We start from the raw sequence: 27,196 nt of genomic DNA, 5'->3' as shown, positions 1-27,196 counted from the left end.
TTTGTCAATAATTTACATCCTTTGAATTGCAGTTTTTTGGAAGCATCTATTTTCCATTTCATTAAGTGGGCTATTTTTTGCGATTAATGGATTCATTCAGCAGATGGCTCTTCATCATTAATAATTAACGTGTCATATACATACATTAGCATCTATTCAATAAGCGTCAGTAATAAATATTAAAATACCTTAAAATGGTCCTCGCAGCATTAAAGGGTTGATTTCAGAGAGACATTGAAGTCCCTTCTTGCAGCTCTAAACCATTTCTTCCTCCGTTTCTCTTCCTTCGGAACCGCGAAAAACACTTTGCTAGGGTTCCTGCTGCTTGTATTTGTACACTCTGGTACAAAACACCATTTATATGCCGACATTGTGCATAGTTTATCTCTGACTTTCGTTCAAGAGAGCGCGTAACTATTAACTACAGCATACCAGTACGGCAAGTACTCGAAGTTACGGGCACGTGACGTCACAGGCGGCCGTGTTCATTTTTCTTGTTTTCGCGGACGTTCAAACCGGGTAATTTTTTACGCAGCCAGAAATGGCCAAAATTACCTTAAATTTAAGTTTAAATAGCATTTCCGTATCTAGGATGAAGTGAAGTTTCCGCATATATCGCTAAAAAATCCATGCAAAACACCCCATTTCATTTAGCTGAGAGCCGTTGCCACCGTTAAGGATAGCAACGGTGTCTCAATTAATAGAATTAATGGCGTCACTCGCTAGGTGACTCATTGCACGTTTTTTTAAATTTTTCCATTGTTATGACCTTGCATGGATTTGGTATAGGAATTATTACCAATTAAAAGTTTATCTTTGCATGAATACGCACGTATATTTTTCTATTGTCCGTAAATTTTCTATGATCATGCGGTGTGAATGTGGCGGTCCTCTTGGTGTTTGAATCCTCTCCTGCCAAACACCATAGAGGTGGCTCGCAGGGCATTATGTAGATGTGGATTACCTTCCACAAACCTTAGAGGTGGCTTGCACTGTATCGTATATAAGGAAATAACGTTCACTTTAACTGTGTACCGACGGTTTCAGTAGCAGTAAAAATTCGGCTGCTTTCTCTGTCCCCGCGGACAAATTTGTGACTCATCACCGCGATATTCCCAATATAAGACAAACGACCTTGCGCTCCTAATGCGAGCTCCTAGTTCCTCCCGTCTGGTGCCATTCAACATCAAATGATATGCTTGCAATGGGCTGACGTCACACTTACGGGAGCCATGGTTGCCATAGGAGCGGGGGTTGATGGCTTTAGAAATTCAGGCGCGAGGAAGGTCGCGAGTTGATGATTCATTGTGTGCAAGCGTCATTGAGTTCGCCAGTGTCTTGCTTGGAAGTTTCGCGGCCCATTCGTGCAGTCTCTCTCAGTGGAGTAATGTCGATCGGTTTGAAATATGTCCATAACTTAGTCACATTATTTACCGCCGCTGATATGTTGACCCGTGTTTTTTGAGTGTTTATCGTTTCTCATCGTGCATTACGGCGGAATTATCCAGTGTTTAAGACGAAGGTGTGGACTTCTAATTTGGTGCCTGGAACTTCCGGCGAATGGAGTCTTCGATGTGTGATTACCAGGTAAATTTTTAATTGTACTTTGAGGTCTATTCGTTGTTTTTCTGCTTGCCAGACAAAACAGTTAGTTGTGGCGCAATCGTTTGCCATTGGTTGCATTGCAATTTTTTGCCTAGGTATTATTTTGGTGTGCAATTAAATTCGTTGTGCGTTCTATGGACTCCCAAAGCCCGAGCTACAAATGTGTTTTTTTGGGTGGAGGGTGAGTATAGGGGTTACGCTTATGGCTGAATATTTCAAGGATTTCGGGGGGTATTTCAACCCTCACCTCTCGCTGTGGCCTTGATTGACTCAGTTCCTTTTCGTTTGTCTCACGAAATAAGCTCACGTACTTGTGTTGCCTTTTCTTTCTTTTCTCTTCTTGTGCGGTTATTTATTTTGGATGGAGTATTGTGACAACAGAGATTGTGTTCGTTTCTTGATCAAGCTAATTGCTAATTTTTTGGTAGTGGAGGGGTTCAATTGGATAGGTAACACTTAAGACTAGCTCAAAAATATTTCGTGGAAGGCTATATTAAACCCGTCACTGCGTACGTTTTATCAATTGGGTCAATATGTGCAATATCTTATAAGTTTCAAATTGTAATGACCCCTAAACAAAGGCATTACAAGCGCTTCTCTCGGAATCGTGACTCCAGCTACCGTGCGATCGGTTCCCATTTCTTCCGTCCGCACTATCCCAACCGTGACAGACTCACCCCTTATTCCCCGAGTTGCTTAGGTGAGTTAACTTTGTGAAAGTTATACATGATAAAATAAAATAAAAAAATACTGTACTTTCCACACAATTTTAATACTTAGTGAGCGGTTTCGATGTGTTCTACATCATTTTCAAGCTACGTATGAACTTCAATTCACGTATGAACTTTGGTTAGTTTAGAGATGGCAGTGTAGCTTGAAAATGGCGTAGAACACGTCCAAACCGGTCACTAAATATTAAAATTGTGTTGAAAGTACATAGTGTTTTTATTTTATTTAAATTGTAAGTACTTCAATTTCTAGGTGTTGCTTTTTTGCAGATAAGGTGAAATCGTTATTAATGGTCATCATCAATCGTCAATCGTTATCATTTGCTATAGATGGTAATTTAGTGAAACGCATTCAGCATTTGCTTTATTTTCCGTGCGTTGGATTCGTTGTATGTCTTACCCTTCTCAGCTCAAAAACTTATGTAGTCGTGTTGTATGACATAAGCGGCAAAAGAGGAGTGTCCTTCACTATACTCAAGGTTATTGCTTACAAGGAATAGACATGTCGCTAATTTCAAGAATTCCCTAGCCGTTAAGATTTAGTGTAGAGATTTACAGTCGAATTTTGTCGTCTGAATGAGCCGTTTAATCCCTCTAAGTTCTCTATGGTAATTTGGGTGGGTGGTGGACGCTGTATTCAGTGAATTTTACATCGAGTTTCTAAAAGAAAGACTGTAGTCTACAGGGTAGAGGAACTGTAACCCGTCTAGAAGTTACCCGGGAAGTTTTTAGTGGTACAATACAGGAATTGAACATTTTTAAATGAACCCTTATGCCCCAAAATTATTTTTTTTGCCACAGATTTGTCTAGGTTTTATTATTTTATCACGTGTATAAATGCGTTCGTGTGTTGGGAAGACCTTGGGATGAGTAGTATATTAATAGTTTGTCATGATCCCTATCACCATGCAAAAGTTATTTCATGTCAACGGCACAAAATCCATTGCAGCTAAGGGTATGCAACTGATATATCCAGCCAAGGAATTGAACCATTCTGAGGAAAACTCGTGTAAAATTTTCCATTAATGGATATTTTTAGTATATTTCTGAGGTAATATATATCTTCTATTGATGTTTAGGACTGTGGGTGTTGACACATGTCGAAATATAATTTGAAATTAAGCATGGTGGACTGCTGGTATTTTGTCTCGTTAGATTTGTGATTTACTGTTTATTCACCTACCGAGAAAATATTACCCTGTCGTACTATTTCACTTGAATCTTTAGAAATAAATAATTTACCTTAACGCAGTAAAATATAATTCCAAGTTTATTGTATTTATCGCCCATTTTTTTGTTTTTCGTATTACCAGCTTTCATGCATGTTTTAGAATTCTCATTTTCCTATTGGTGTACTTACACAATACAAAAATCAAATTCCTGGTATTCCATATTTTTTTCTACTTTATTAAGTCATTATTTCCCCTCGTCACTTCATTTCTCTTCGTTTCGTGGAATGAATCTATGCCAACTGATTTACCTTTCATCGCCTCTGGGGTTTTTGCTCCGCTTCCTCGAAAATAAATTTTTAGCTATGTCCTGATTCTTTTCTTCATGGTGATGTTACCTAGCCTAGATATCTTGTCCCTAAAATTTCCAGGAATAATATCAAGTTTCGCGGCTTTTTACTGTGCCCAGTCGTTTTTCACAAAGGTCCCAATTACTCCCTCGCGGCGAGTATAGCTTGGTAATCAACCCGCTACTGTTTTCTCTTAATTTCTTCCCGGCATTATGAGCTCTTGTTGGTTCTTTAAACTTAGTAGCGTATTGCTTTATTTCCTGTTGGTTTCCTCCTCGGTATAATGATCCTTTGGAATATTGGAATTACAACTGCAATGGAAAAGAAATATTACTTCCGGAATGATATCTGTGGAAAAAAACTTTCGTATTTTTCAATACTTTAATCAATTCGGCTATATTTTGACTAGTTTAAATTCACTGAAATGCTCAGTCTTCGTTCATGTACGTTTTCGTCGGGTATTTCTGTGTATTTAAACTTTTCAATACGTAGTCACATAAGTTAAGGCCTTCAAAACAACGTATGTTGTTTGCACAAATAATCCTTCTGGAATTGTACTTTCTTTTGGAGGACGATACTAAGTTTGTGTACTTATTGTTTTTACTATCTCAAAAAAATGTACAAAAATGTTTCAGACCTATATTCCGAGACTTTATTCATCATTAAAAAATTGAGGTCAAGAATAAGAAATGAATTTTGATAAGGGTATCAATTATATTGCCTGATATTTTAAAATTTGTACTTTTGATTTGTTAATTTGCGTGTTGTGTTGTACTGTCTCATTATATGAGATGCAGGAATGTTTGGCACGAGGGTTGAGATGGTGAGGAGGTTAAGACGGTCTGATGTCTTTCGGTGGGGTTTGGGAAGGGCGTTTGTTAAGAGATATGGGGGCTGGACGTAGATTGGGGTGGGGGTGAGTTTTGAGGGTTTCCGCCGCGGCAACTAAGGAGGAAAGTTTAATTAAAACTGCGTGCGGTTTCAAGGCGAAGTGGGCACCTTGAGTCGCTGTTATCCACCCTCTCCATGCGATTACCTTCTACTTTACTTCTTATACGGCGTCTTCTAGAAAGGGGGTTGACGGTTTTCTTTTTTGAAATGGGAGGGTGAAGTTTTTGGCTGAAGAGGGGGTGCTCGGGGGTACGCAAAAACGTGGGTGGATAGGGAGAAAAGAATGAGGAGAGGGCGAAAAATAAGGGGTGGGACTGTGTAGGGAGGTTATCCGAACAAATTGCCAAAAAGAGGGGGTTGAAAGAGGTCTCGGAAATGGGATAAGACTCTCGCAACACCCACCTTTCCTTCTCTTTCTTCCTCCTCCCCTTCACGGGAAAATGAAATTTTCGCACCGTCCTCCCCCTCCCTAAACCCCTTAAACTCTGTGGCGTGTTGTTCCGAGTATAACGGCTTGCATTCGCCATTTGGATAACGTCATGGGTGGTGTGGTGGAGTGGAGAAACATTTCCAATTGTTATTTTCATTCTTTGCTTGCCCCCCACCTCGCCCCTTTTTTGCGGCGGGATTTTATTTTGAGAAAAAGAGAAAGATATAAGTGAAGGAGGTATCTCTCCAGACACCATGCGCGAATGAGATTTCTCTTTTTCTTTCGTTTTTGTATTTACCCGCTTCGCCGCGCTAGTGGTGGCGGTAGTAATCACGAGGCAAGACGTAAACTGGTGATATCTTCGCACCTAAACCTGACGATTCTGATATTCTCGAAGGGGACGGAAAAAATCGCATTATATGAGGGAAAAATTGAATTTTTTCATATATTAAGATAAGTTTTTGCAATTTTATTTCTTTGGTTGTGGCGGCAAATACTTGAGTGGAGTGTACTATCCTTTAAAAAAGGAAATGATTCTTTTTTCAATGATTATTTTACCTTTCAATGATGATTTTAACCTTTATTCAGACAATTATGATATTCTCGAAAGCGACGGAAAAAATCTTTTTGTGCGTGCCAAAAAATTCAATTGTTTCATTTTTTAAGATTTTTCTTTGGAATTGAATTTCATAATTTGATGTTAAAAATTCTTGAATGAAGTGTACAAGCCTTTAAAAATAATTTATTTTGTTTGATTTGATTTAATTGTATTGTTTTGAAGGAATTACCGTCGCGGAAATAGCCGGAACCTTTTGATTTGCACTGGTTCAAAACAGAATAAATGCCCATAATGTTGATGAGGAGGAGATGACAATAATACTCTAGGCGAAGCAGCTTGCGTTGTTAGAAGGCGATGTTATACCCTCATATCTTCAGACACCGGCTGGTTTCTGTCCATGTTTAGGTGCCAAAAGAAAAGCTTGGGCAGTATGGGCCATGAAATCCGGCATAAAGGACTTCTGCGTAAAATGTATGTATTTGACGCCGATCATTCTTGTAGCGTTCGAAAATGATGAAACGTATTATCTGCCATCTTAACCGGCCTTTTATTAGCTGCTGGCCTCTGTCTTGCGACCTGAGGCCTTTGGAGGGTGGTTTTATCACTCGCGCAGACCGAGTTCACATCGTGTTGTATTCAAGATCGTTTCGTTTTGTGTTTGGCTATCAGTCATCCTCGAAGTATTTCGTTGCAAAACAACTCCATTAGCTTCAGGAGGGCATCCTAGTTGTCGAAAAAACATTTCCGCTAGAATATTCGGGAAAATTCGCCCTTCTTTTCTGCCAGCTGTTGCTCCCATGGTATCTTCCAAATTGCAGCCGAATGCGAAGTCCTCCTTTAATCCGTGTATCTATTTTCCTTTACTATTTAATGAATGTGGCGTTGCAGTGACGGGTTGGATGGCAAATCTTTAGTGTATTACATTGAATACATATAGTATATATAAAATCGTTTCATCTCCGCTTTGTAATGAACAGGAATAATTTATATTTATTGCAAGTAAGGCATTAATGTTTTATAATGAAGTAACATGTCTATTGTAAAAATGAAAACTCTTTTACCATCGTGAAATAAAAAAATAAAAAGAAGTATCGTTTAATACGTGGTGTGTAGAATCGTGCAAGTTTTTTTGTTAAAGGAGTTGTTCAGTCCGTTAAATTAGTTCCCGGAGATGTATTATTCATTTCGCAAGCATTAAATAGAAAATTATATAAGTGTCAACATTACCTGAGAAAAAAAACTAATTTTCTCATGGCAATTCTTGTATATTTTACCGCCGTTCACGCGGCAGGGCCGGAAATATTACACATACCGCTTTGCGCAGCTTTAGCGCAGATTTGAGGCTCTCAACCGGTTGTGGCTTCTTGAAAGTCCTTCTCCCTCGCGTTGCCATCCTTGATGGACCGCGAGGGCATAGCACCTAGTACCATGAGCCTCGGTATAATTGCCACAACATTACTCGAAGAAAATACTGGTTTCAAATAGTAAGGAATTGTTACAGTTTTGAACAGTGGGAAAAAGAATTGTCAAAATCTCCGTTTTTTTATATTTTGCTAGTTTTGTTAGCGTCGTCCAATCCACCGTTGACAATTTGGACAAGTGTCTGGAGTCATCCTAATATTATTCGCATTGATATCGTTATAAACTAAAAACCAATATTTAAAAAGCCATCGCCGTCATACCTTGCTGTCCCTCCAAGTCTTTGTGATACAATGGTGACGACTTTTCTATTCTCATTTGTTGCTACGCTTTCTTTTTGGCTGCACGCGCTTAAAATCTATGATTTTGCCAGCGTTGTCTGGGTGATGAGTTTTGGATGCGATGTCAGAATTAATTTTGTTGTGAGAGAAGTAGGAATCTAAGCAGTTCCCATGCATTTATCATCGCATTACCCATTTTTAATATTCCTAGTTAATAATTAATATTATCCACCGATAACGGGAAGAGTATTAGTTAAGCGGGGATGCGAAGGAAGGGAAAATAGAGTTTAATAAAAATTTATGGTGGAATAAATGGGAGAGGCATAGTGTGAATTTAGCCAAATGAAGAGGCTAAATGCTCTATGTAATACAATATTTAAAAGTTAAATACATTGATAATAATAAATAAATCTAATCTCATGAAAACTTTTACTATTATAGTTAAGAAAGCCTTCAATAAGTGCAATTTGGCTGTTGATGTTTGCGTCGTTAAATTATTTAGTTCGTCTCCTAATTTACTTGTTTATTCCCTAAAAAATTAACAGTCTGGTCTATTGATTTCGTTCTCTCAGCATGAAACTAAAATCCTTCCCTCTTACATTTACTGAAAAAACTGTCCTTACTCTCTTCACAGCCATATTTATACCCGTCACTTTCTTCCCACTTATCTCTCCTAAGACATAACGAATTACTTACCCGATGAATTAACCTTGTTAATCTTGCCACTACATAAGTTTATATAGATAGTGCTTAGCGTGAAAAAGTCATCAAAGCCTTTTGTCACTCAGATTTTTTATTTTTCTGTCGAGCTCTCAAAGCGCAAACGTTTCTGCATTTGAAAATTGTCATGCATGTTTTCTCGTGGGCTATGTTTGAAAGATTTTTATTTAAATTCTTATGAAATTGTAAAAATATACCTTTCAATACATTCTATCAATTTCTGTTTTTACATCTTAGGGTCAACATTATAAGTAAAGAAAGCAGTTTAAAAATCATTTTATTCATATTCAGTTCATGTTTTTTATATTTTTTAATATTTTATTTTTGCTCGTGTGAAATAAATATTTTGCACTGGTTAGCAGGTTTTATATCGCCAGATTTGAATTGGATACCAATTCAATTGGAATTGGATGTAAAAGTAATGAGAATGATATTTAATCGCGAGGTACTGAGCCTGTCCATCATCATTATTTGATAGATATTTTTGAGTCTTATTAAATCTATGACCTAAGTATGGAAGTGACCTGTATCGCAAACACTGAAATTTCGTGCAAATATAGAACATTTAGAGCGTGAAATTTCAAAATTTAAAATTACCTTCTCAATTTAGTATATTTTTAAAGATAATAGCATTCCTTATGATTGCAGTTTTTCATGCAAATTCGTAAAAAGAATCTTTAAATGGGACGATGAACATTCCATCATTTCCTTCAAAGAAAAATACATTTCTATGTCTATTCAAGGAAGCGTGATGAGCCGCAATTATGGATGGTATTCTAGTTTTTGCTTGCGCGTTTCTGATTGCAGCTTGTAGTTCCTTCTGAGCTGTGCTCGAATGTTTTTCAATCGAATAGATCTACGTGGTCGTCTTGTATGATCCATCACGCACCGTAAGTTTTGAATGCGGTATCAATCCAGGGAACATGGCGCACTGCTAGTTCGCCGATATGCGTTGGAGGAATATTTATGGGTAATTGATTCTTCGATTGAAACGTTCGGGTGAGGAGGTTGACGAGGGCTTTTTTTTTAAACACGATACGTACTAAGGCCCAATGGTCGATAAATACGTCATAGGAACGTGAAATAGGGCATGTGGAGATTTGATTTCTTGGATCGTTTAACTTGCTAGCGCAATCAGGTGGCCCTTACACCGTAGTCTTGGAGTACCTGGGGTCATAAGTATCGAGGAATTGAAGACGGGAAAGACTCTCTGGAAAGAGATACAAGTTACGCGAGATCTGGGGTGAGGCCAACGGTATTTTCCTCAACAAATCCCGCTGAAATTTCGTTTCATGATAGAAATTCCGTGGAAAATATTTCGGATGTATTTATGGATGCATCTCATCCGTAAAGGTGGAATTTTCTTCGGTTTTCAAAAAGATACTCGAAGAATTTACATCTTACACCACGAGTCATTTATAGAAAGTTCCGTTTAGTCGTTAAAAATAAATGGTGAGATCAACTCATTGTCATACATTGCACGCATTGAAATCAGTATCCTCGTATATTTTAGTCTCAATCACACATACTCACACGTACACCTTGTGAACTAAAAGTAGGCTAGAGTGAATTTGACACAATTAGCCGTTTCATAAAGAATGGCCTGAATCTTTTTAATTGAAAAAATACGACAGATGCCAAGAAAACCAGATTGTAAGTTATATTTTATACCATTTTGATGATTATCAGTCCCGATAACTTCTGTATGCCTAATAAAGAGAAATGCTAGTCACTTTTCTAAATTCAATTGAATATGTATGATTGGGATGTACTTAGATATCTGTCGCACATAAAGATTTAGGTGTAGTTTGGCCATCACTATCCATCATTATGCTGCCTCAAAAACAAACTATCGACTTATAGGTCACAGCCACGGTCTTTGTCAAAAGTAGTGCTCAGAGAACATGAGTCATTGTAGCGGTGTAGAAATTCCCTCTTTGGGCCTCCCCTTTGGGATTGAAAAGAATTCTTCCACAAGACCTCATTGGCATTTGTGTCGGTGTTGTGAGAATATTGCTGCTGTTAAAAAACATGTTCCTCCTTCATAAAGCGAATACCAGAGAACACTGAGCTTTTATCAAGAAAAAATATTTGGTATCGTGTTTATTTCATTGAGTCAGCAATCTTCTCCTAATTGCTGAATGCACAAAGACATTACCTGATTTAAATTCTAAATAATCATTGAACAGTTACGACATTCTCGTCAAAATTATTTGGCATAGAGTCCCGAAGTATTTAGTTCTCATAGCAAACATAAAAAAATGCTTCATTTCTGGATGACAATTCCTGCTTCATGAATTTTAGAAATCCCGTATAATGGGGGAGATGAGGTCATTTGAATCCGTTACGATTTCTCTCTAACACCGTATTATATCACCTGAAGATTTTGCCGTTGGTTATCACCACTTCACTCCACTTTAATAGGATGGTGTGGAGTCTTTAGTAAAGACATAATTGTGGAGATGAAGTGGTTGCACTTTGTTATGTAGTTATCTCTCTTCAGAGTAACGAGTGCCATACTTCACAGTTCAATAAAATATGCGTTTGTCGGTGTGGGTATCTACGGGTCATAATTATAGATCATTCATATTTTCCATCAACTTCTAATACCTTTGACTGGCTTCGTCAAAAGTAGTTCAGAGAATATGGCTCATTGACGTGATGAAAATAATCGCTTCTTGTGGCGCCATATTTTGGAAATGAGTAACATTTTCTTTGAAAGACATCTCATCTACGCTTGCGTAAGCGTTTTTGAACGTTGCGTATTTAAAGAAAACGTCAACTTCATTGTAAAGACAAAAGCTGTATAAATAATATGCATTCATCATGAGAAAACTTTCTCAATTGCCAATTTTTCTCAAGGCCTGGTTACACGGTGCATTAACCCGTACGGGTTAATGTATGAATGCGTGTCTGTTTACATGTCTGAATTCATGGACGTTTGCGTGAACGAGGAGCATGAATGAGCGGTTACACGGTACATGCGTTCGCACAAGTTTTCACACATTTTCTCGTAACGCGAGGCGTTTAGTTTTTGTTTATTCCGTTTACAGTGCGCAAAATTTAAATGTGAAAACAGTATCATTAGGTAGGAAGCAGACGATACCTACCAGAAAATAATTCCCTTTTCGTTGTTTCCTGTAGGACCAGGAAATTTCACATACTGGTAATATATTTGCGCTGCCGTGTAAACAGTGGTTTTCATTGTAGTTGCCGAAGTTGTTTCATTTCGTGCCAGTAATATTTATTTATATTTAATATTTATCGTTATCGCTCGCTTAATGCTATATCTCAATAGTACTCTATTTATTTTAAACCGTTATCAAAGTTAATACTTAGGCTGAAAATTTTTAGACGCATCTTGTTTTTAAGCCGTGTTTACTAGACATTTTTCTGTCATCTGTTTCACTGAGTGTAGATGATGTATGAGAGTAGATATTTTTAATACTTTGTTCTACTTTTGTCCGGGACGGTTATAAAGTTAAGAAGATATTTGCTGTTGATGGAAAAGATGTTGGTTTAGAGGTCTTGTCGATTTATGAACTTGCGTAATGTGTGTAGTATTTTTGTGGTGGGCCAGCGCATTCCCACCTCGGACGCATAAAAGGTAGAATTGTCGTTATTTCGTATGATATAAATTATGTTTAAATGTGTTCTATAAGTCGTATGATAGCCGTTGTATTTCACAAATGTCGTGTTGAAAACTCTGTGACAACCTCATCGATTGTTTTGTTCCGGCATAATACAACCAATAAGATACCATAGGCATAAACTTGGTATGTCCGGCATACATACAGGGATAATCTATACGAATATTAGTGTAGATGCAAATGGTGAGTTTGTGGTAGGATTCAAGCACTTACGATACAGTACAAATGAACAAATACGCGTAAAGAGTTACTGAATAGCCAAGACGGCCGTGGAATAGCCCTGCAGATGACAACTAAATGTGTCGTTTCCCACCAGGTGGCTCTGTTATCAACTTGTGCGAATGCATGAACGAAATTAGAACAGGTTCTATTTTCCGTTCACGCGTTCATGCATTTGTACATTTTGGGGTGGTTACACGGTGAATTTTTCCGTTCATTCTCGCGTTCATACATTTAGACATTAACCCGTACGGGTTAATGCACCGTGTAACCAGGCCTTCAAAACAAGCATTTGGCAAAGAATTTTAGATGGTTGCTTGGTCCCGATAACTTCTGCATTTCTAAATATGAAAAATGTTAGTTTTACGGTATAAGTCAATAGGAAATTACCAACAAATATGCGTCGCCCTTATAAATGTAGGTATTGGAAGACCACAACGCACCTTTATTATGGTTCCTCAATAAAATACTATCGAATTCAGCTAACAGTCGTGGGATTCGTCAAAGTAGTGTTAAGAAAACATGGCTCATTGTCGAGGTGAAAAAGAATTCCCTCCTTGTGGCCGCATTTTTTGTGAATGAAAAGAGTTTTTCCTCGAAGGATCTCTTTCGCATTTATGTTTTGGGAAGCGTCAAGGCGGAAACGGAGCGAAGGAGACGAGGCAATGGAACCGTTGCCCGTGGAAGCGTAAACAGTTGAGGGGTGAATGCGAATACGTCTGCGTTTGGAAGGGAGAGGACGCAATTATAAGAAGAAGCAGAAAAAGATACACACGCCTTATTACCCCCTCTGTGGTGAGCCGAATAAATAAACACAACGATGAGGGCGTAATCCCTTGGAGGATTATCCGCGAAGAAAGAAATCCGCGAGTGAAAAAAAATGATAAATGAAGATCAGTGGGCGTAGTTAAAAAGGAAAGGAGAAGGCGAAACCACGAATCTGCGGATAATAAGTTACGGAACGTGAGTGAATACCAAGTGGAATTTTTTCTTCAAGATGCTGGGATGAATTCTTTGAGTGAGAATCACAGTAGGGGTGAAAGTGGATGGGAATGTTTTCTCCGACGAAATAATAAGCATGGAGGCTAAAAAAATAACATCAACGCCATTCATAAAGAATTTATTTAATCGCGAAAGAATACCGTCAGAACGAAGGATTCATATTAAACTCTCCGTGTTTATGAGGTATCTGCCTTACTTTTGGTCAGTATCGCGTGAAATTAACTCACCTCGTAGAAATATGAGTCTGGGTTCAACGGCATGAAGAAAGCCGATGTTGTATGCTTTCTTTGTGAAAAATGGTAGAAATCGGTTCTATTATGTTGGCGTTGGTTCAAAGGAGTTCGTGGAGAAATGAGGCGGCTCGGTTGTGTGATTACCTGCTTCTACCGAACCTAAAAAGCTTTTACAAATCGCATTTCTTTTTAATTTTTTTATGAGTATTAGCCGTGTACATAAATCAGTAATGAAATCTTTATTGCTGTTAAATTCCTATATCAGTGCTATATTCGGAATTTGATATAAAGATAGAGAAATAAAGGTGCTCGCCGTTACCCTTTGTGAAAATTGATTGATAATAAGGCCCGTAATAAGAGGAAAAATTGAACTCGTGGATTCCCGAATTGAGTGATATTCGTCGAAAGTGTTCTACATCTAGCATAAATTAGTTTATTCTATGCAGGTTTTTATTAATAGCTCCTTCCCACATGTCGTATTTTTTCAGTCTATGTTAGGAGCTAATGATATAAAAGTTAGAAAGTGATCACAGATTATGATATGCACGAAAAAATGCTTTATTTGGCAAAGAAATGAATTGTTTGATGCGGAGCGCAAAAACTTTTTATTCATTGTCTCCACCATGGAATCAACTCTAACGGCCTGACAATTAAAAGAAAATCTAGTGTAGTACTTAGTCATTGACCGAGTAGCAGATTAAAATGTGCTGGTCAAAATATCTAACTTGACCATAAGAAAACTACATTAAGAAAGGGGTGCTTTTACAAATAAATTCTTCTCGGGTATCCCACCGGGTCAGATCTTCTGCTACCGACGTTTCAATGCTTAACGCTACGTTCGTCCTCAATGTCATGAGGACGGTGGCGGAGATACCATTGAAACGTCGACAGCTTAAAACCTGACCCAATGGAATATCCGAAAAGAATGCATCTCACTAGTTATCCGGAAAAGATAAATATAATATGCATTTACTGAGTTTTTAATATCAGCTTGGGTATGGGAAGGTGAAAGGATCGTTCATTAAATGGTCGTCAAAGAGACGGAGAAGTGAAGGGGACGCAATAATGGTTTTGGTTTTGAAGGAAGGGTGAAATGAAAGAAGCCTAAGTACTTGGTAAAAAAAATGTAGGAAGGGATCTTGATTTCAGAGGGGTGTAAATTAATTTCTTTGGAGGTGGTTCTGGAGTAGGACCGGGGGTAGCTGTGGGTGTTTGAAGGAAAGGTGAGGTTGGTGAGGGACTAACGCGTCTCGAGAGGGAATGATGGGATGAGGGATATCACATAAAAAAACAAGGCAACAAGAAGATTCCCTGTGATGTTGGAGGCGAGGTAAGCAAGGGAAATAGTCGGGAAGAGAGATATTAGAGGGGGTTGTATAGAGGGGAGAGATATTAAAACGCAATCTCTGTTGTCGCCGAGGAATCATTGAATGACAAAACACATGGCTATGGATGTAATGCTTTGGACGCTTCCAGCAAGGTTATGTGAATATTCCAAGGGAATTAAAAATCGAAATTCAAATAAAACATTAATAAAATCATTCACTAGTGCTAAAAGTTTTAATTTCTTTAAGTTCTTGAAATGCTGGGTTTTTATCATAATGGTGGTTAGAGTTGGGAATTGTCCAAATTTGGTCAATTTTCAGTCTTTGATTCCGGCGGAAGCTAGCTTGAATGGGTGAGGGTAGAAAATATCCCAAGCTAAGCCTAACAGTCGTAGGAGTTTCACGAATTCAGGAAAGAGGGGAGGGCAATTGTTGGGCATATTTGTTCTTTTCTAGGTGTCTTTGCTTTATGAGAACTGAAATCAACGTGGACGATTACGATATGTACGGTGACCTAACTAACAAGGTATACCGCAAACGTGAATAACTCCTCGACATATTATTTGGCTTACTGGAACTTGTACCCGGATCTGCTGAAGGCTGGTCAGATGCGTTACTCATCATAACATAAGCCATTTCATTCAAAGGAGGATCTCAAACGTTTTTAATATGACATATATATATATTTCTATTGGCTATTTTTTTTTGCTGATTTAGACCCGTTGCTGCAAATTCACTACGTTGTGTTTTATAGCAATTATTTATCGCGAAAAAAACCTATTATACCCTATTTGAGTACAGGCATAAAGGTCACTTTGTGAGGCTAATGACCCTGCGGAAAAAATTACCTTAAATATTATACCCTCGTATTGTTGGATTATATTATGAATAGGATATCGTTCTATCTAAATATTTTTTTTCTTTTGATCTTGGATTCCGAAGATTTCTTGTGTTCCTTCTACTATTAGCATGCTAGACTATTTCCTTTGTAAAATTTGTGTTACATTCTTAGTGGAAAGTAATATGATTATCAAGCTTATATATTTGGGTTTTTACCTTAATAATCATTTCTTTCTTGCAATTAATGAATTTGTCTCCGGGATGGGATGCATACAAAAATGTTTTATTTTTTTAGGAAAGATTCTGGGCGACTATCTTATATACCGAACTCTGGCGTCTCCAGTTTGGTTTTGCTGGTCACCTACTTTCCAAATATATCCTCCTTGTATACAATTTGTATCCAACTTGAATATTTAAACATTTTGTATCCTTAGAAACTGGGAATGTTTCTTTAATTTCGACTTAAATTTGGATTGGATGCACTATTAGTGGACTTACGGCTTGAATGTTTCTTTTCATTTTTTTCCTTCCCTGCTAAACTAACGTTGAATTCTGTAATCTTCTCCATCGTACTTAATATTGGTATATGGGAACCAAGGAAATAAGTATTTAGCGTAGTTAGAGTGTAGTAAATATTCTAAATAATTGCTGTTTTATCGGAAAATGAAAGAAAAATGTGATTGATTTTGATTTTACAGCCGTGCTGAACACATTAAAAATATAATAATTATTCATTGTCCCATTTGCATTGCTGTTTCTCGTAATCATACAGAATTAGTTCTGAATTCGCGCAATATTTAATGAAGTTCTGGTATTTCTATTCGATTCGAAGCAAATCATTTCTCGCATCATTATTCAAAGGTTTTGCTCGAGTAAGGACGTTCGGATTTTTCTCTACCTTCTCATGCATAAGAAGCCCTATATTCCATTGCGGAAGTTAAGATACAACCCAATTGCAGAGTGTTCGCTCAGGCATCAGGGTAATGGGTAAATATAGATGTTTTTATTATGAGCGGGCTTATACATCTTGAAGATGAGTTTTTTTGCAACGGTTAATTCTGTGTCATCGATCCATATGCCTAGCTGAATTTCTACATTGGTGTATAATACTCTTCCTCTCCGTTTCAGTAAACTCGCGATCCAATTTACATTTTTTTCAAGCTCTTACGAATTGAGCGTATGGAATGGTGTGCTAACAGAGTGCTGGGCGTATGGATTGGGAAGAGGCTTTTTAAGTGGATGCCTCTTCTTCTTCATGGGTAATATCCGCTTAAGACACGTAGGCATTAAAGTTCAGTCAGGAGGCACAGTGTTCATTCAACCGAAAGTCAGAGCACCGTCTCAATTAACCCATATTTTCATTAGATCTCTACCTTGCCTGTTAGCTTTTCCTGAGAGCTCTCGTATTCGTAAAATATTTAATCGGTATATCCTTGAAATAAGCACCTGGTCTGCCATTGATATTTTGGTTAGGTGCGCACGTATTGTATTTTTATTTTGAGTGATAAACGTTCCGTTCTCAGCTACTAAAATGATGCATTTCTCACTGAAATTCTGTACGATACCCACTCGACGTCCCGGTCCCAGAGTAGTATTGGTATATAGTGTTCATGGCATATACTAGATATTCCTTCCCAACCAGGATCTGGTCTAGTTGATATTCAAATATCTCTATAAACTACCCTGTTATACAAGGGCTCATTTTCTAAAATAGTAGGTAACCATTTAACACCAATTTCGAACACTTAAATCTCGCTTCAACTTGAATATTTAAACATTTTGTATCCTTTAAAACTAGGAATCTTTCTTTAATTTCCAATTAAATTTGCTGTGGATGCACTATTAGTGGACTTACGGCTTGAATCACTTGACACTGAAAATGATTGTCAAATGACGTTAGGTGCCAACTTGACATAAGGTTTGGCTCCTCACTGATATCTAAAATTACAGACACTCTCTTTCCATTGTAAAGTCTTGCAAATATTTAAATTAGGAATACCATTTTGGCAGTTATAGGTATTATTTAAAATAATTCTAGGAGTATATTTAATTTAGGATAATATTAATTTGTTTATTCTTTTTAAATTTTTGAGAATATTTTCTTTAACTTGGCATGCTCCAGACAGCAAATCCAATGGCACAGTTTATTTAAGCAAGGAAATCCTCTAAAATACCAGTCACCTCAGCGTTTTGTACTATTCTCTCTTACAACTAGAAAAGTTTCCCTGTTACGTACGCATATAAATCTGGACTTCCTTCGGCCATTTGATGGACGCATCCGATTTTGATTAGCAAAAATAAAAGCCTTTCTCCCTTTTAATATGTCCCATATTCTCTCCGTATCTACCGAAATCATTGGGTAGGTATTGGAAAAAATGCCAACTTGGACATCGCATCCGCAATCCGCAAAGCATATCCACGAGGCAGTATCCCTGCCGATCCATATTTCAAATAATATTTGACCTATACAGTCACGTGTTCGTTCGCGGGATGCTGGTCAGATTTGTAATGTGTCCAAGACCCCAGCTCCAATCAACATTTTTCATAATTACTTACCGAAAAATAAATTCAACCTAGTTTGTTTAATTCGGCTTACATCTTGAAACTTGCTTGAGGCCTTTAAATTTTGGAAGGGAAACGAAAGAAATAGTACATGATTGAGTTTTTCAAAAAGAAATGTTTTATTTAGTTAATGTTTACGAATTTTAATTTTCAAATACATGTTTAAGATAGCTCTTGCAATCACCATGTACACCTAATTCATGGATTCATGGGCCGTATTCATGGATTTCATTTTAGTTGCGCTGGGATGCCACAATGTAACTTACCTAAGGCTTTTGGTCGTTTTATTTAACTCGTCGAATAAGCAGTCTTGGACAAAGAGACATCATATATGGCCTTGTTTATCCAATTTGTTTGCTTCATATACATGCAATTAAACGATTAAGTTTGGTTAGTAGGTAATTAAAGATTAAAACCTCCTTGATTATTGAACGAAAGAGTCTAAAATCTCTACTTCTGAGACTTTCTAAGTTTTGGTATTGAAGAATTGGATATGGAACATTTGACATGAATCACTCTGCTCACTTACGAGTCTGGACTTATCTAGGGCTTCTGAATGGTACATCCGATTTCGATCTGTCTTTGCATTCCCTCCCTATACACCGAACGCAAAAGTGACCAAATTCCCTAAGTGAAAATGGTATCCCCTCAGTAGTATCTCCCCCGATATTCCTATACCAAATCATATGTTACCGCTATGGCTGCGTCTATGTTCGCCAGCAGCTGGTCCCGCTGAAAGTGTGCCATGCGCCCCTCCCTTATGTACAAGTTAAAGGAAATGATCATTGAATTGAGCATGTCAATGACACGCAAAAATTCGCCATTTTATTAATATGTTTGTAGATTTTTAGCATGCAAAGTTTGGAAAATGAAACAAATTTACTAATTATTTTTTGCCTTTTTTGGCAAAGAAATGTTTTATTAATCACCATTGCCATGCTTCATCACTCTTAGTCTTTCTAATGATAGCTGAATTAAAAATGAGTGTGAGAAAATGCAAGCAATGTGTTTGGTAACTAGAAATATTTAAATCCATATCTTCAGTAACTTATAAAATTACTCCTAAGTAGATCTTAATTATTGGTCTCAAAGCCTAGAATCACCATGATCACCCACATATCTGGAATTGCTTCGGCCCCGAGATGGCGGCATGCGATGGACGTCGGATATCTTCCTTCCTTTAAATCCGTTGCACAATATCCCCCCTATCCGCCGAACGCAATACTGAACAAAATACCGACGTGAACATGGCATCCCCTCGGCAGTATCCCCGCCGATATTCCCATATCAAATCATATACGACCGCTACGGTCGCATGTTTGTTCGCCGGCCCTGCTCCTCTCCTGTGTCTCCCCTTCCACGCCCCCCCCCCCCCTGAGTAGTACTACTGTGCATCTCCCATCTGGTCCCGTGCGCGCGCGGCGTTGTAATATTCGCCAATTGTGCATCGAGTGCTCTGTCAATATGCTGCCGGCCGCGTGTTCGCCCCCGCGCCAGCAGCAAAGAAAGACTAAAGAATGAAACAAACGACGGCGACATGCCGTCCTCCTCTCTTCCTTTACCCGCGCTTGCTCCCCGTATGTCCCGTCAGCCTGAATGTAGTGAGGGAAGGGGCGGGGGAAGTATGTAACCTTTACTCGTCACGCTATGCTCGTTGTCTGGCCCTCCTGGTTTCGTAATAACAGTGCACCGCGGAGATCCGCGATGTAGCGTGCTGACCGCTCCGTCCATATCATCTCTATTTCTACATGACTCCTCCGAATTGACTATTTCTTCTACCGATTCACTCGGCGACTCCAGATGTTTCCATGTTTGGAGCGTTGAGGTCCTTCCTCGATCGGTGTATTGAATGTCCGGCTAGAAATTCCGGCATAGATGTCTGAAATGAAAGTACTAGTTCCATGGCAGCGGCATCCGGGCGTATTTTTCACGGGATTTTCGCCTCCGCGCCTATGGTTTCAACGGCGTAAATTATATGAAAACTACCGTAATTAAGAATACGAATTAACGCAGCCTTGTTTAAAATAACTCTTAAAACCTCGTCTTGCTATTTCATAATAAAACGTCTCAAGTCTTTAATCACCATGTACACCCATATACTTAGAATTTCTTCGGTCTCGGGCTACGGTAAAGAACCACTGAACTACACTTTCACTGTAAGTATGCATCCTAGAACCGAGTAAATTCTGGGTGATTCGCGATATTATCTTCCGTTGACTTGTCGTCCGCGCTGTGACATGGGCTAGTTTTTTGTATCGAGGGTACGGTTACGCCCTTCACTATTCTTGCATGCATAGTTGTGAGTTAGGGACTAGCGAACATTTGCGGCCGTATTCATATATTTCGTTTTATTTGCGCATGGAGGCCACTAAGTAACTTTCCCTTGGCTTTTTGATGCTTTAGAGGAGCTATTTGTAAATTATTTTCAATAAGTTACTGTCTGAGGGTGGCGAGCATTAGGGAAAACCAAGAAAATCTTGAATTCTCAGGCATACTCATGGCCTACGAAAGCGCTTGGCTAAAAATTTATGTAGTTTACAAATTGTGCGTTTTCGACCGGAACACTATCAGTAATTATGGTTTCTACTAGCATCATCCAGGGTTATAATTTCGTGACACAATTTTTCCTCACTCAGCATCTATTGCGAATTAAAATGTTAGCTCTTTGACGAGAGCAGGAAGATAGATCGAATGCGGGGGTCTCGCGCATTCTTCCACAATACGCTTCACGCATTTGCAGGTCCAAGGTTAATCGAAGGAGCTGAAAGAACCGAGGGCTCCCTGAGGCTGTCCAGGCCCTTTCTTCCTTGGTACCTCGGCGGGGATTTCTCTCCCGCTTTGGCCAGTCCATCCCCGATCGCATTCCCTGGCCTTTAATAGAGGGTGCAGCATAGTAACTTCCTTCTACATAATGCGCTCCATTCATCGGTTGATACCGCAGTGGAGAGCTATGGTCTTACTCGAGACGTGTGACTATTAAGTTTTGTTCCTACAAAGTACAGTTGCGATTACGTGTCGTTCAGTTGGCTCACACTAGAAGAGCATTGATAGCTGCTTTGAGGTTACGCTTCCTAGAGCGCCTCATCTCAATTCGAATCGATTTGGAGTGGCCGGCTCAATCTCACGATTTGGCCCCTTTTGATTTTTTTTCTGCTGGGTTTGAAGACCGACAAATAAGAAGAAATAGCCAGCATAACCCTGCCATGATAGCAAGGGTCATGGCAAACGCCAGAAATCTGTTCACTCATTTTATGGAGAATGGGGGACGTCACTTATTTGATTTGATCTTCATAACTGTGTATAACATAAAGTTATATTTGTGCCTGTCTTATAAAGAAACAAATAAAAAATTCTAATCAATAAATTGGGATTTATTATGTTTTGAAAAAAAAGTTATATTGCCGTACCCTGTAATTCCACTCGTTTTCCATCATTGGTTTCTCTCCGCCATTCCCCACATCTCCGTCATTTCCCCCACCCATACGCTGCATTTCCTCCCCATCCCAAACCTTATGCATTTCCGAATCCACTTTTTTTCATCCCGCAGCCAATTTCGGGCATGCACTCGCATTCTCGTTATTTTCGACTTTAGCTCATTTCGCCTATTTTCTGTCGTGGCGTCGTCTTTGCGTTCTTCTTTGTGTGTTGAATATGTCGAGTCGTGCGGTTGCATTCTTCCCCGGCTACATTCAGCAGCTACTGGAAGGAATGCGAAAATTCCTTCGTTTTGGATTCTATTGACATAACTTCGCACAATGTCTTAAAGTATATTTTGTAGTATCTATATCATTAAAATAGATCTTTGCTCATGGGTAAAGGATGAGGAAATAACATTTTGGTTTAGTTCATATTTAAAGGAATATGAATAAAAGGAATAAAACATTGTAAGGTTCACTATTATATTTCATATGGGCGAGTTATATAGGACAGGTTATAAAGGATGTAAAAGAGAATAAATATGTAGCTATGAAGAGATTAGCGGGTAGGAGAGAGAAATGGAGAGCTGCGTCAAACCAATCTTAGGATTGTTGACTAATGATGATGATGATGACGACCTAGGTTTCGTAACGTCGTTACATCTTCAAGAGTTTAAGACTGAAATACGTTACCTTCCTATTTACCTTCAAGGTTCAATCCTTTATTTCCTATATGGAGAGGTTTAACAAAGTCAAGCCTGAAGCTATAGTTATATTAAAGGAATAGATTTATTTATTCAAAGATTTTTATTCTGAAAATAATTTCGCCTCAAAATTTCTGAAATACTTTCTTGTTTGAGCGTTTTTTAGTCCCGATTTCCTCAATTAATCCTTAATTTAAAGCGCATATATGGAATGTAACTCTTGCGTTAATGGAATTATCCATAATATTTCGTCGTTAACATTTGCGCTAATTGACTCTCTTTGTTTCTCGGAAAAATATTTATCCTCCAAAGTCCACATAACGGGCACTTCATTTTGTGGGGGAACGTAGGTTATCTTTCATCGGAGAAAGGAGTAGGACTTAATAATAGGAACATTATTCGTCTCTTGTATAAAAAATGGAGAATATAAATCATCATCTACGTGCAAAATCAGTCAAAAAATTGAACTTTACCTCGATAAAAATTGGGTCGAAGCCGGAAATGTCTCTCGATCTCCTAAACTGATGAATGAAAGTAGATAAAACGCTCTGCCCGACTGCCATTACACCGTGATTGACGGCCATTATTTTATTTTCCGTCGGATAAGTAGACATTTGATTTATTCCTGTAATTAACGACGCTAAACCTATTTCCGCAGTTTTTTGGGTCGGCCTTCATCATTCAGTCATTCTCCAATCCACTCTCACCAATTTGCGTGGAATTCTGGTGATTTTAGCGTACTTCTCCTTTCCTAATCGCTCTTCCCTCTACTTCCCATACCTCTGTCGCTACAATAGCTACCAATCTCCACAACCTCCTCTCTCCTCTGTCTAACTCGTTGTACTAGGATGCGACAACGTTTCATTCTGTCAACCAACTGGCGAATGGCCGAATAGTTTTGCCTTCATCCTGTCAACCAGGGTCAGCGCTCAAACGGGGTCAAAGTTTTCTCGATTTAATAGTTTTGCGAGTATTTCTCTCTCTCTCGGTCTAATTCTCTCTGCCGATGCGCAGAAATGTGGGTGTGTGGGAACGAACAGATTGATTGCTGTCGACCAGCGAAGCAGCATGCGCGCCTAACTAAAAAAATAAGAGTAAAATGAATGACTATTTTCGGTCGTTATACGCAGTTTAAATTGCGCTAGATGCATTCTTGTTGGAACTCCAATTCATTTATTATTCATTTGTGTCGTGGCCGGATCCGAAAAAATGTTAAAGTAGCTGGAGCAGAATAGTGAGCATGTGTGACCCTTGACATTTGGTCGTTAAAGTGCTTGGGGTCCATGCAAGCATTTAATAGTTTTGTGATGTTACCTATTGTACTCTGTTGGGAAATTGTACTCAGTTGGCATTATTAATAGCGCTCTGATCTGTTGTAATTTTTGGAGGCAATTTATATTGTTAATAATTGGGGAAACCTGCTTTTATTATTATTTTTTTCTAATCAATAATGTAGTTTATCTACTGACTAAATGAGTAAGGGTTTATGCGGATCAAGTAAGACCGGAAAATGACGTGGAGTATAAAATTTGTAGCCATGGAAATGTGAAGGAAAATAGGTGATGGTCGAGGTAAATCCCGTGAGACAGCTTTGTATGATTATATTAAATGCCGCTCTTTTAAATAGTGAATGCATACTCGGCAACACGGAATGATAAAAAATTCATTTACAGTATGCTCATAATGAGGTTCTCTTTTCTTTTTTCAATGGCATAAGATTTTATCGGCCCGGCCAAAGTCGTCATCCCTTAAATAATTGTCTTGATTCAATATTTATAAATAATTTCATTGATAACCTACTACATTGGTTAAAATTGATTTCGGTTATTGCCATCTACCGTAGTGGTAATGAATAAAAAATTACGTCACCTCGATCACCAGTATTATGGTTCTTTCTCACAGTTGATTCTAATTACGTTAACCTAATAATGGTACGAATGCAATACCCACAAAGCTGTTTTCAAGGATTTGATTCTTTAGAATTGTGCACACCATGTTCAATTTCAAAATTGCTTCATCCTAAAAATGAAATTTATTGATACTGTTTTTAACTAGAGCACAGATAAATCGTATTTCAGTTGGATACATTTCTTTCCTTAGCGTAATTTTTGTCAAAGTATATCCGTGACACTAATTTCCTCATATATTAAAAGTAAATATTATTTAAATTTATAATGCACTCGTAAGACTAAAATTGTATAAAAATTGGATTACTATTGTGATTTTTTGCGTAATGATTCCTGTTCCGTTACCGCATTACTCCGCCCTTAATCCATTACTTTGTGTTTCACCACAGATTTTTATTTATTTGTGGATATTTTTAATGAAGAAATTCCATTCAATTTAGCTCCCATTTAGCATATGTTTTCCTAGTGATCCTAAGAAAATGTTGTACAATAGGAAGTGTACAATTTTCTCTCTTGGATTTGAGGGTCTCGTTCTGCGAGAGACATTCCTCTCTCCCATCTAATTTTGTTTACCTTGGGTTTCATATTACCATAAAAATTTCCAACTCATTGTACAGTCGTTACTTTCACATCTTCGAAAAAATACAAAGAGCTTTATCAATGGCAATGATGAGTTTACGATTGAGCTGAGTGTGTTTCCTTTAAAATTTTATTTGTTATATACAGCGGCGAAAAATATTATCGCAAAGATTATAGGCGCCTGAATACGGCCAGCTCAGAAACCACTTACAGAAGACCGTTTACCAAAATTTTTCCCTCGTAATGTTCTCATTAAAACGCGAACCTTCCAAATATATGCGCCCTGTCCCGGAGAAATTCATTTACATGCATCAAAATGGTGACAACGTATAAAGACCCAACTATGACTTATCATATTTTCAAGAATGCATCGCCCCCGTCTCTCCCAAAATGTCTCCTAAAATTAATCTTGTCGGGACATCTGTGTATACAGCCGAAGGATCTTCTGACTAAGGGAATGACAGCTATTTTGTTTGAGCTAGCTAACAAAATTATTGATCAAAAGACATTTCACATGAATTTTGAGTTGCTTTTGATGAAAATTTTATTACTTTTCCTCTAATGCTTGATGCATTAAAGCAAAAGAAAACAAGGTTTTTGCTTCGTCGATGTCATTAGAACTTTTGCTAAAGTGATGAATGGTTTAATTGCTTGTCTTCGTTTGAGAAGGCACAGGAAGATAAAAATATAAGTTATCTTTTAGTTGATAAATTTTTGAACATTGCATAAATAATGTTTGTCAACCGTGGAGAGAAAACCCTAGTTAACTGCTTGTTCCTCATACCATGGCAATTAATGATGGCAGAAATTGTGAACCAACATTACGAGATGTATACCATATATGAGTGACTATCTTTTCGCTCGGCGTAAGTATTAAAAACTTAGCAACGACCCACTTCTGTGGCGTAGATTCTAGTTGTTTTCATACATACTCCAGTGATTTATGCACGTGTGGGCAGCAGAACTGTTTTTTGCCGAGACGATCGTATACTTCGCCAGGGAAAATATCTAGTGTTTCTACTCAACTGATTTTCAGCGTGGCGAGAGAGAGAGAGAGAGCCATTTCTTTGGGTTAAATATTTTTTTCTTAAATTCTCGCTTGGCGTAATCCTGACGAGTTGTTGTTGACGTGACTCCCGGCCGTCAAAAAAGTTGGTAATATTCGTGGTAGGAGGGAATGGATGATTTTAGAAGGGCAAGGCTGTGGAAAGGGTGGAACTTGGATATTCATTTGGGGAAAAATGGACACCAGAAACGCGGAGAAGGGGACACGCCTTCACAAAAGTCGTTTCGCTGAGCGTGGGATGGATTCGAGGGAAGAGTCAGCGTCACATTCGACATTACTTTTTCGACACCGGCTGGCTTTTATAACCGCAGCGGAATGACAAAAATTCCACCTTCGAACTTCCTTCGCTCGTTTCGTCCGCAATCCGGGGTTCTCCGTGCAAATCCTTCTCTTTTTCTCAGTCAGGTGTCGCGGCACTCGTCTAATTCATATATTAATTGTTAAATCCGTGCTAAGGGAATCTCCGCGTAGAAGCGCAATTCATCAGCAATGACGGCGAATGCTTGGTGTCGAATTAAAAATTATGGAGTCTCAAGTTCGCATCTTGATATCTCATCAACAAAGAGGACTGTATGAATAATTATTACCCCTAAATTAGACTTAAGTAATTCATGCTTTTGGGTTTTGTTTATCAGGCGACTTCTACCACTGGCCGTTGTGGTACTTCGTCGTCCAGTTGACCTTTTCGCTTGTTTTTCACCCTCCTGTTACCTCATTCATCAAGTAACTTACAATAGTTGACTTTAATGAGGCATATTCGGTGATGAAATCGTAGAAAGCCTTATTCGGATGCTTCTATTAATCGAATATGAGGGTTTATTCCATTCCAATGCCGTAGCTCATGCAGAAATGCCTGTTTAACCGGCGCCTAAGCTAAAAATTATAAAATTACCTGTTTCTATGTGCTAGATTCACGTTTTTTCCGTGTTTAAATAAAGAATTCATGCGCAGTTGGAGAGCAAAACTGTCTTTAAGCCAATGCAGTCCTTATTTACAGTGGTGAATGTACTAAATTGACTTTCTGCTCAACCGATTCTAAGGTTTTGTCCGCTAAAGACGAAACCAAAGGATCGCTTCATCGAAGATTTGATATTCTGGGAATTAAAAGGTTTTTCATCGAGTGCTATCATATTCTAGTCGGCCATTATATGTTCCTTTAAACACCATGCATTAAAATGGGCTTGGATAAGCCAACCCTCACTTCGCTGATGGGCAGAGCGATCTTTATGCGTGCAGGAATAAGCTGTGATTAGAGCTGTTTACTCGTGCTTGTCAATCTTAACGTAATTGTAATTAATATTTAAAATTAATAGATTTCTCTCATCTCATCTTCGCGATTTTTTTGAAATTCTATTAAAATGTGCTCAAATTTTCATCAAAAATAGAGCTTCTGCGGGTGTGGTGCCCCCTTAGTACAGTCGCCTCGATCCAAACCTAGCTTAGAGTTGATGCTATCAGTAATTACTTGTGTATAGACGAATGATACTTTATGAATCATTCCATTTCTAGTCTGAATGTTTCTGCCCTTTTCATTACTAGAC

This window comes from Ischnura elegans, chromosome 9 (assembly GCF_921293095.1).
Source record: "Ischnura elegans chromosome 9, ioIscEleg1.1, whole genome shotgun sequence".
Lineage (NCBI taxonomy): Eukaryota > Metazoa > Arthropoda > Insecta > Odonata > Coenagrionidae > Ischnura > Ischnura elegans.
The sequence above is the reverse complement of the archived record's forward strand: the minus strand, read 5'-3'. Positions refer to the sequence as shown.